Here is an 11,314-nt window from a genome sequence, read left to right as displayed (position 1 = left end):
GTGAGAAGATGGCTCACGTAGGAACCGGGAAGCAGCCCATCAGCCATGGGACTGGCCCCCATCTTGGAGCCTCCAGACCCGGGAAATAAACAGAAAGTTTATAAACTAGTCTATGGTACCTGTGTTACAGCAGCCCAAATGGACTAAGAGAACAAAGAACTGTCCCCTTCTCTCTCCCTCCTTCTCCTCTCCTCTCCTCCTCCTCCTCCTCCTCCTCCTTCTCTCTCTCTCTCTCTCTCTCTCTCTCTCTCTCTCTCTCTCTCTCTTTCTCTCCCCCCCCCATTAGCCTCAGCTTTAAGAATCCTCAATTTTTTCCTAAAATAAAACAAAGCGGCTCTGACTCTGCCTCCCTGTCTAGCTTCCACCTTTTTAGCTTCTTTTCTCCTCCCGGCCCAGCTGCTTCAAAGTGATCAAAGTGACGTGTTCCCTCCCTCCCCCCCTCCTCACCTCCCATGCAGTGTTCCACCGACTTCCATCTCGCTCTGCCTCCAGGGCTCCCCAGAAATGACTCTGGCAAAGGGTCCCAAAGACATCCTGTCCGGAGCCCAGGCCCTTTTCAACCTTTCTCTTCCCGGGCCTCGAGAATCACTGTGCTTTAAACTATCCTTGGCCAAATAGCAAGGGACACTCTTCTCCTCCCCAAACCGCAAGCGTACTAATGCGTCTGGGCGTTTTTGTTTGTGTTTGTAAGTCAGTGACCGATGGGCTCTAACGCTCCAAAGAAGACCTTCAATCCAGAGACTTTAGCTTGTCCATTTCAACACATTCCAATTATTTCCTGGTCCAGATAAAACACAGTTTTCCTTGCCCTTTGATGATGACATTCATTTCCTTGAACTATTTCACCATTTAGGAGAAAAAAAAAAAACTATGTGAGGGAAGAAATTCGCTCACTGTCAAACTGCGTGGACTGGGCCCAATAAATGCTCCTCACATGAGATGACTCACCAATGAGGACGTGGTGTTACAACCTTTATGTCCCCTGGGGCTCTCTCTGAAAGGTGGATTTCCTCTATTTTTGGCAAAAATGTCACAAAGAAACCAGCAAGCAAAAAAAACTCCCTGAAGCCCTCAGCCATAGGTAGAGCAGAGAGCATTCTGGCACTCTTAGCGCCACCTGTCCTGCAATCATGTAAGCTATCTGCGGGAAGTAGAAGGGATGAGGCCTCACAACTGTTCCCCTGGATAAGAGCTGCTCACCCCTGACAAGCTGCCGTGCAACAACACTGACCCCAGGACAGATGGCTTCAGTTACAAGGACTCACTGTGACCTTCTCCTATGGTCTCTTTCTACATCACTTAGTCCCACTTAGTTTGGAGGTTCTCCTCTTCCTGGGGTGTTTGTACCATCCTCTGCTCTCCTTTCCGTCAGCTCCCCCTGGAGAGCTCAGGTATTCCTAAGGTATCGACTGACTTCTACGGACTGGGGATGCACCGCCACTCCTTGTCCCCTCTGCTCCTGTAGTTGGAGCAATGGCCTCCCTGACAACCGGATGTGCCTCCGGTGACCCAGCTGAATTTGTGACCTGCTCCACTTCCCAACCAAAGCTGGTTCCTCAGAACATCTTCCCAGCCGTAGATGTTGGTCCTGTCAAGGACACAGCCACCAAAGCCAGAAACTAAATTCAGAGTCTTCCTGGCCGACCCACCAAACCTAGTTCCTCATTCCTCCTTGGATCAACCTCTGATTCCAAACTCAGTCAGGAGAGTCACCTAAAGCCTCTATCCTGCTCTATCGAGAACAACAACCATTTCTTAAAATCCTTCCAAACAAACATCTCTGTAGGCTTATATGTGGGATCTCTCCATGGCTAAGAAATGAAATTGTTAGCAAGACTCTTTGGAGCCGATTCACATGATCTGTTGACACTGGCCAAGGCTTGTAAGAGATTTAAACCATGATTTAAGTGATGAATGAGCAACACCAGGAACGTGCACCAGAGAATGAACATTGAGATCCATAATAGACAGCAGTTTGCCATCTCAGGCCTTCCTGCTTCTGCTGTTGATCTGATCAAAATTGCAAACTGTAAAAGCAATCACTCTAGAGCCTGGCGAGAATGAACTCTCTGTATGAATTCTGCCCGGAGGCAAAGTCTCCCCAGGATGTTTCCCAGGATCTACTCTGGTCAAATTAAACGATCTGAGCATCTGTTTGATTCATTATATATATTCACTAGCAGAGAATCCCCCTCCCCAATAAAAATGAGAACAGTACGATTAAACAAAGCTTGAGGTTTAGTGAAGAGTTTGTAGAATTCAACTGCCACCAGTGATCTTTGTTTCAAAGTGTAGAACAGAAATCCACGTGTCCATGACTTCTGAGAACCTATTTGGGCCAATTCAATTAAGTTTAACCTCTGGAAGCTCAGTCAAGCCCTGTGAGTACTGCCCATTACTGATGCCAATGACAAGATTTGGTTTTCAACCATCAAAAATCACTAATTCCCACATTGGAGCTATACATTGGAACAGGAGGAAGTGATTCACACTGTGCAATTGTGATCTTGAAATAGAAATTGAGTTTTCTCCCCAAAGACTGATCTATTTTGACAACAGTGACTGAGTCCCTTTGGTAAAGTCTTCATAAACTCACCTCTTTCTCTTGACCACCTCTGAAATCTTCTGCACTTGGGGAAAACAGCTACAAAAATCCAAAGTGTCTTTTGCACGCTGGGGCCTCCGTGAGACCCTCACTATGGTCAGAATGGGCTTCACCTGCCGACTGCCTCCCACAGGAGATTCTCTGATTGACAATGAGCTCCTTAGTGGAGCATGACTTCAGAGTGTAAAATAATAACCATGTTCATAAGATGCACCTGATTTTTAAAAATATAATCTACTATATTGGAGGGGTTATTTTTTGCAATAAACTAGTCCTAAGGAAGGTGAATTTGTAATAAGGGAAAACAATAATTTTGACTTTGATGCTACCTACGTAAGCAAATCAGTAATTGTAGTGACCTACTTTCTTACAATATGAAACACCCACATGTGTTGCCTCGGATAATTTGTTGAGTTTAAAATTATTTCAAACTGAGAGCAGTGTCGATGTAGGGCGGGTGTCTCTTAAATCCCAACTCACAGGGGCAGATGCTTACGTTTGCCTTAAACCCATAAAGGTACTTAGCAAAACTCAAAATAGTAGCATAAATGTTGACTTAAAAAGAAAAAAAAAAAAGCCTTTTCCACCTCCTGGTCCCTCGCAGTGGCTCGAGGGTCTCATATAACCTGTGTGCAGGGTCCGGGATCACGCACTGGTGCCACAGCTCTTTATTAATAAATAATTCAGTAGCCAGGGAGTGTGAAGCCATCGTTTGTCTTGTGGCTGGGGGTTTTGTTCCCTCTTACAAGGCTGGAAGGCCTGGGCTCCAGGGCTGGGGGATTTCACCAGTGTGGCTCCACCGCTCCCCATTGTCCCACTTGAAAAGAGCATTCCCACAGAGCGGGCTCTAAAGACAATAAACACGGTATGTAAAAAGAAATGACACAACACTGGCGCTGATAAGGAGGTTTCCCAGGGCTGCGTGGGACCAGGCGGGAGGGGCTGGCCAGGCCTCCACACTGGGGCCTGGAAGGAAGTGTCCACTGGCGGGGCCCGGGCCCTCGGGCGGGCTCAGCACAAAGCCCAGGAGTGGGCAGGTCCCTCCCCGCCTGGGCAAAAAATCAATCTCAGGAAGTCTGATGCCATGGAGAAGCTTCCTGTCTGCTGTGTGGGAAATTTAACTGAGTGCAAACGGCCCGCGACAATAGGACAATATATTATAATAAACAGGAAAAATAGCATTAGCCATGGAACTCAATAGTGGAGTTCGCCAGGCATGCACGAGATTGACAGGGGAATAAATGAAAGCCCAGAGGTTAGGACGGTGAAAGAGGAGTTGATTTTTGGGCTGCCTCCGAGCGCCTCTTTTCAGGCTCAAATTAAGACTGTACATAATAAAATGGACACAGAGCCCCACATTTACAAAAAGGCCTTCGTTAAGACCCACATCCTCAGAAAACCAGCGGTTCTTTCAGAAACTCCCCCATGCATGCTTAGTCCTTGCCCACGGGGCATTAACACCCCCCTCAACAGCGTGACCGAAGACTTACTTAAAAGAGTTCCTTGCTTTAAATAAACCTGCTGTCAGTAGCCAACTGTTCATCCAGGAAGTGATGGGACCCCCAAAACACTAAGCCAACTCACCCACCCAGAACCAGATGAAGATCTGTGCAACTCAGCGATTTAATTTAAGACACCCAGGAAAAGCCACAAAATAATTATAAGCAAGAAAACATAACCAACTCTAAAACAGCCCGCATTACATGAACAGTGATCAATCTGTTTCCGTGCCATAGTAGCTACTCTTAAAAAAAAAAAAAAAGCTATTTTTAAAGTTTGTTTTTTTAAAAATAATAAAATTACTTTAATTAGAATTCACTGCCGAACCTTAGTTTTGCATTTAAGTGTTTGACACACCGAATTCTTTCTCTAATTACTAATAAAGGCAGAGCATTGTTGGGTAGGTGAAGCGGTAGGCTGAGGATTTTGAGACAATTAATTCTAATCCAGACTTTGCAACTTTCATTTGAGCACAGTTCTTTGACAATGAAGCACTAATCTGCTCTCGTTTCTGAACATTCGTTTTAAGTTATTAGAAAGCATGAAGTGATAGGACGGTTTTTCCTAGGGAACAATTTTATGTAATCTAATATTTGGAAGCTATAGCTCAAGCATGCCTTGAAAAATTCTATTTGGGCTTCAAATAGATTTGGTCACATTGTTTGTTTTCCGATTTGGTTTTGGACTGAGATGGATTCTTTTCATATCAAGCATTGTTGACAGACTCTAAGATTGGGGGAAATTGTGTGAGTTAGTCTTTAACAAATATACATTAACCAAAGAATGCCTAGTCTCAAGATATAGACTTGAGCACATGAAAACAGAAATACCAGAGAGCTAAACCCCCATTTTATCTAAAAGTTTCACTATATTCCAGGATGCTCTATGAAAGTTAAGAAATAACATCCTTCAACCTATTTATTATTTTAAGTTTGGTAACTCCCTAGATTTGTTTTGTTTTGTTTTGTTTCTTCAATTTGCCAAGAAAAGGCGGGGGGTGGGGGGAGTAGGTGAGTGTATTTATTTATTTAAATTAATCTGACCTCATTCTTAAATCCAGTCCTACAACTGGTGAAACAGAATCGACACAGCCAGGAGAGGGCAGTGTGTAACAGTAAAAATGTCTGTTTACTTAAAAGGTAAATCCTACTCTACCAGAACTAAAAAAATAAAAACAAAAAAATAGTCTTAACATGAAGCAACTTCTGACCCAAAAAACCAACATTCTGGCATCAGAATGCAGGAAGAGGATCTCGAGGTGGCCTGGAACGTCACCCTGTGGCAGGGCTGGCACGGGGGTCCCCCCTTCACACTCAGGGCTCCATCTTGTCCCAAGCCGCAGAAAACAGTCGTGGACTTCATCTCAGCCTGCTGTTTCATTTACACTTGGCCCCACTGAGCCACAGAAATGCCCGTGACCGTGTTCTGAAGAGGACCCGGAGCGCTTTTAATAAATGTTTGGAAGCCTCAGCAGGAGCCGGCAGGAGGGACTGGCTTCCAGACCTGGTCCTCCCTGTGGGAGGGGGGCCTGTTCCCTCCCTGGCAGCACCTGCCTGCCCCCTACCTGTCTGCTTCTCCAGGTCCTAGGTTTCACATCTCTGTGGACAGAAGTCACTAGAACATTCTGAGCATTGAAGAGGTGGGGAGGATAGCCCTGATCCCAAATAAAGCTGTAGTCTACTCTGCCCCTGGGGTCCTCTGTGTCCTTTAACAGAATCACGGGGATTAAAAATAGAATGCTTGTTCCTTCCTTTGGAGCTCAGGCGTGGCTCTCCTGTCCCCTCCCCCAGCAGGTCCAGGGCCAGCTCTGCCTGGCTCCCTCCCCAGGGTCCACCCTCTACCCTCTCCCCACCCCACAGAGCCACCACCACCCCTCCCTGCGTCCCTGGGACTGAGTTACTGATCAAAGTGGCCTGCTGGACTGGACTTTGGATCCCTCCTCTGTGACCCCAGCACTTCCTCTGAGTCCTCCCCCACTGGTACCTCTGGCTTCTTCCTGCTCACCCTTTTCTTGGCGTTAGGAAGGCAACGCAGGGGTCAGAAGCACAGGCTGCTATTAAAGTCATGGCGTGGGGAGGATGGTGAGCCCAGGAGCAGAGCCTTATGTAATCCCAGCCCTCCAGTCAATCAACTTCACTTTGGTGAGTAGGACTTGGTAATTTGAGTAATGAGTGGGCCTGCTTTTTAAAATTCATTGTATTATGAAATGGGGAAAAAAGCCTGCGTTTCTAAGTAGCTGGATCTTCCGCTGAAACCCACATGAGCTGTGAGGGCTTAACTCCAAGGCATTTCCCCTCCTTGTCAAGAAAGCATGGCGCTTCTCGCTGTAAAGATGGAATACGTGCTTGATGCATGGCACGTTGGTTTGTGTTGAAAGATGATACGTGTCCAGTGCTCTCAAATATTGCAAGTTAGAGAAGAATAAAATTTAAAATTCATATTTCTTTTTAAAATGTGACATTGTCCTCCCAGTTATTCCTATTTAATTCCACAGAAAAGAATTCTGTAGAAGCTGCGTACATGTCATATGATTACCATGAAAAACACAGTGGTATCCTTTCCCTACTTCTCACCTCCTACTGCCCACTCTGCTAAACTTGACTTACCTATTCCAGGCAGGTCTCTGGAGAAGAGGCTTCCATGATTTGCCCCAAAAAACCTGACTTGGAAAGACCACAGTCTTCTGCAACGGTGGGTCCTCCTTTCTTCTTCAAAATGAAGAGTCCAAGTTCACGCTTAACTACACAATTTCAAAACTCATTACATCACTGTCCACATTTTCTGTGATGGTCACAATCCAGAGGGGTTTTTTGGTGGCTTTTTTTTTTTTTAATTAAATCACTAATTATTTTCAGTGATCTCAGTGAAAACATGATGGCTTTCAAAGTTGAGACTGAAATTCATGGGCAAGGGCCTTAGGAAATACCTGACAGTGGCTCAAGGACTTGACCTTCAGGCCAGCCACAGAATCTTCACCCTTGGTTTTGAGAAAGCATCCAGTGATGGAGAAGTCACTGCCTCCAACAAGGTCGACTGTTTTCGGGTGGCATAATAGTGAGATGGTGCCTCCTCACGTTAAAGCCATCTTGGCCCATGATTTGCTTGCATTGGTCATAATTGTAACATCTGGGCACACAGTAGAGAAACACCCAAATGTTCCTCACAACTGCATTTAAAGAAAGCCGTGGTGTCATCTTGGAGGGTCTCCAGGTAAAGAGCACGGGGTCCCCTCCCCGGTCTGTTGGGATGCGTGTCCGTAGCTCTAGCACTGAAAACTTAGCACCACCTGCCACGTGGCCCACACAGGACATGCCCGGGGAGACTGCCTTGTTCTCTTTATCAGCAATTCTCAAACTTTCATGTGTATGAGAATTGCTTTGGGGAATGTGTTAAAAAAAAAAAAAAGATATTTGGAAGCCCTTTTCCTAGAAGTTCACATTTCTAATTGGCCCAGAAAGCTGCACTTTAAACAACAGCCCGAGCACTATGAACAAATATTTCATTTTTTAAGAAACATTCCCTTAGGGGCTCTGCTTATTTTAATGAGGCCTCAGATCTAGTCCTTCTCCCCCACCCCACTGTGAGACCTATATTGATATCAGTCACGATAAACAAACGCGTCCGCTCTGTGCTCCCCCAGGCAGAGCCCATGCTACAGTTGCATGACTGAGTTTTCAGACTGAACTGCAAAATAATCATTTTTTCCTATGCAATGTTAACCCATGAAATACAAGAAACCAATTAAATTGGAATTCAGATAAACAGCAAATCATCCATAGTGGGACCCACTTGTGCTAAAAATTGTTCTTTGTTTATCTGAAATCCGCATTCAGCTATGAGCCCTGTATTTTTATTTGCTGAGTCCAGTAATCTTGACCTCTGAAATCACTCAGATGACATCTGATTTTTCTAGTCATGCTCATGATGATTGTTTTGGGTCCTCATTCTGTCCTCAAACGATGTTGTCCTCACACAGGTTGCTTCTGGTTCTGATTGTGGAGCTGCTCTGCTGTTCATGAAAACTCACTAAGACAGGCGCGAGCTGAGGTTTGCTCACCCATTGTGAAAAAAGGTCCAGACACTCAATCCCACACAAGTGGCTGCATACAAATTTCCGTCTTTCTTCATTGGGTCCAACCTTCCTCAAAGTCCACGACAACTAGTTTTTTCATCTGTAGCATAAAGCACACAACTGAGACCAAGAAGACCGGGTTCAAACACTAGGTCTGCCCTTCATGGGCTGGGCAACCTCGGGCACAGACTTCTCTGAATCTGTTTTCTCACTTGTAAACAGAGGCTCTTTGGGGTTATTATGAGAAGTTAGCGGCATGACACAGATCAAAGTCTCAAGTCTTTTGCTTAATAATTAATAATTCCCAAAAAATAATTCTTCATGAATTTTTTAACGAGTGATAAGAGCTTCAAATTCAAGTTGGCAAAAATGAGTGCACAGATTACTTCCCTTCTCTTTTGAAGTCCATTCAAAATATAAAAAGAAATGAATCCATACCTATCAACAAAAGAAGAGGGAAAGTCATCAGAAGATGCAAGTTATCAGCCAGCGACTTCGAGGTCAGAAGCCAGGCCAAGCCTGTGGGCATCTGAAGCAGGACCAGGAGAACACAGCCCATTATCCTGCTCTCTGAAGGGGAACCAGGAGAGGGGAGCAGTTCTGTGCATCTGTACAGCGTCTATGGTGGGACCGAGCTAAGGCAGAGTGACAGAGCAGGAGAAGAATATGGCAGACAATGGAGCCAGTACAGGACTCTATCCCCCCAGAACTTCAGCGCAGAGTTAGACAGGGGCGTGTTTCCAGTAAAACCCCAACAACAACACCCACTGGTCCTGGCCGCTCAGTACACGGCCCTCTTGATCTGACTTGCCTCTGGATGAGGGAAGAAGCTCCTTGCCACCGTTCACGGTGAAGGAAGCAGCTAGGAAATGGTGTAGCCACTTTATGGGACTCCCTGTGAGTCTGCCACGGGCAAGAAGAAGGAGGAAAGCTGGGGGGCTGGGGTGGGGGGAACACGGTTCATGCCCAGCAGAGGCCTGGTCAGCTCCTGGCTTTCTGTGTGGGAAGTGAGTGGACCATCAAGCAAGGAACGCATCCATACGAGAGAGTGAGGCGGAAACAGATCCCAAAAGATACGGCCATGGAGAGAATAAAGAGACTGTGACAAAGGAAAGCAAATCCTCTCACTGACAGATTTAAGAAACTGTCATGTTTATAAGATGGAAAGAATGTAATAAAAACTAGAGGACCTGTGAAAAGGGATGCATGGTTGATGAAATGTATCAACAAAGGAGGCAGAAAGTGAAGTCTCCGATCTCCTGGGATGTGGAGCAAAGTAACAGATGGAGGCAATGTGAGCAGAGCAGACGAATCTGAAGGTTTGATGTTCAAATGTGAGTTTAAACAATAAGGAAAGAAAAGAATGGAGATGAGATCTCAAAGGCATAACAGAAATATAATTCTCCAAACCCGGAAACAAAAAAGTCACTTGTCCGCAGATGGAAAGAGTCTAAAATAAGCACGGGGGAAATAAATGGGAAACTCCAAGCCAGAGCGCATGTCCTTCACAGCAAAGGAAAAATTCTCAATCACATCTGGGGTCGCCTATCAACCAAGGATGAATGTGTCCTCATGGTGACATGTGTTGGCACCGCTGTGACAGGAGACCACACAGAACACGCAGAGTGCCTTGGACACCATGGAAAATGACTGTGGGTTTGGAGTTAGCGATCTATTGGGAACGTTCACTCAATCTCTCCAGACAATTCAGAGATCCCTAGATTTCATTTCCTACACTCCCTTCTCTGAAAATTCTTACAAACAGAGGCCAAGAAAAGCAGGTGGGAAAAGCCCAAAAGTGTAAGTAATGGTATGTACGAAAAAATTGGCCCTAACCAAGGTAAGAGGAAGTCAAATCCCAGCATGATGGCAGAACAAATGTGAAACAGAGCTGGAGAGCAAAGGGTCCAGACTGGACTACGATGGACAGGGTGTCTAATTATATACTGTATGTGAGCAAAATCTCTGCAAGAGAACCCTGGTCCTTGGGAAACTTACAAGGAGAGCAAACTCATAGCCCTGTGCGTCAAATACTTTCCTAATCGTATTGTGTCCTGACTCATGATTCCTTCGAACTCTGAGGCCACCATCCCTATTTTATAGAAGAACTTAAGGCCAAACTGTTTAAGTAACGTGGCAAGTGCAAAGAGTAGCCAGGGTGAGGCTTGACCCTGAGCAATTTATCTCTAGATTTCAAGCTCTTAACCGCTGTGCTAATTGTTTGCTCCCCACTCCAAAATTCATGTGGAAGCTTAAGCCACTGTATGGTGATATTAAGAGGCCGGGCCTTCGGAGGTGGTTAAGTCACGTGGTGTTGAGAGCCGCAGCCGAGCTGGGATGGCGCCTGGCGTTTTGCCGGGGGAGTGGTTGAGAGGTGGCGCCAGCGAGCCATTAGGATGGTGATGGTTGAGTTCTTGCGGAGTTCCAGTGGAGCTCTTGCAGGGTTCCTGGAGAATTTGCGTGGGTGGCGTTCACGTGGGTTCGGAAATAAAGTTCGTTCCTGCTTGAATCTACAAGTGGCTTGTGACCTCCCGGTTATTTGTGCCCAGCCAGACTGCGGCAAGTGGGAAGATCCCACGTGATGACTTTAGTACCCTGCAAATGGCTTGAAGGGGTGAGTCCCCTCCTTCTGTCTGCGTAAGGACCCAGTTTCACCCCTTCTGGGTCCTCCTTCAAGCCTTCAAGGCAGCATCTTGAAAGCACCAATCAAGCCCTTTCCAGACAAGAAACCTCTCGGCACCCTGATCTTGGACTTTCTGTGCTCCAAAACCATGGGTAAATAAGTTTCTGTGGTTTACAAATTATCTAGTGTCAGACATTTTGTTATAGCAGCACAAATGCACGGATACAGTGTTTCACTATATTGTGGTTTCACTGTAATGCAGTATAGCACTGATTATGCTTATATGCATTTTTAAGCTGACTCATGATTCTACAAAGTGGGAATATATTTAGAAGGTAGTAAAATAATCCTGGAGAAAAATAAGTTAAATGTATTTTAGTGAAAAAGAATAAGATGACAGAAGGTCAGAGGCTGAGTGGAAGGATTTGTCATATTATGTCAAGAGGAAGGAAAGGCTGGGCAGAACTGAAGGTAGTTTGCATGTGGAGCCCCCACCCAAGGGCTACCTGTAGTG

The 11,314-nt window shown here is 45.7% G+C and overlaps 1 long non-coding RNA gene across 1 annotated transcript; it reads left to right on the top strand.

The window, feature by feature from the left end:
* The first annotated feature begins 5,971 nt into the window (after positions 1–5,971).
* On the top strand, positions 5,972–10,693 carry LOC144365214 (uncharacterized). Its single transcript, XR_013423520.1, has 2 exons — positions 5,972–6,246; positions 8,082–10,693. It is a non-coding gene; the product is annotated as an uncharacterized LOC144365214 (long non-coding RNA).
* The last annotated feature ends 621 nt before the right edge of the window (positions 10,694–11,314 follow it).

The sequence above is a fragment of the Ictidomys tridecemlineatus genome, chromosome 6 (genome assembly GCF_052094955.1).
Source record: "Ictidomys tridecemlineatus isolate mIctTri1 chromosome 6, mIctTri1.hap1, whole genome shotgun sequence".
Lineage (NCBI taxonomy): Eukaryota > Metazoa > Chordata > Mammalia > Rodentia > Sciuridae > Ictidomys > Ictidomys tridecemlineatus.
Note: the sequence above shows the minus strand (reverse complement) of the source record. Positions and strands in the feature narration are given on the sequence as shown.